Raw genomic sequence first — 261 nt, 5'->3', positions numbered from 1 at the left:
AACACAAGAGATGCATATAACCAATCATGATCAAGTACCATTAAACATATATTCATACTATATTTGGCATAGATAAGCATATTATGTACACAATTTAAAACCAAAATAGTAACAATTTAAATTCAAATGGCATGCATATCAAGTCATAATAGTTCAAAAAAACTAGGTAATTAGAGTTACAACCCAAAAAGCAAAGAGAGAATATGTCTCAAAAGTACAAAGCAGCAAAAAATCCTGAAAATTAGCCATATAGAAGAACTA

Source organism: Lupinus angustifolius, unplaced genomic scaffold, assembly GCF_001865875.1.
Source record: "Lupinus angustifolius cultivar Tanjil unplaced genomic scaffold, LupAngTanjil_v1.0 Scaffold_420, whole genome shotgun sequence".
Lineage (NCBI taxonomy): Eukaryota > Viridiplantae > Streptophyta > Magnoliopsida > Fabales > Fabaceae > Lupinus > Lupinus angustifolius.
Note: the sequence above shows the minus strand (reverse complement) of the source record.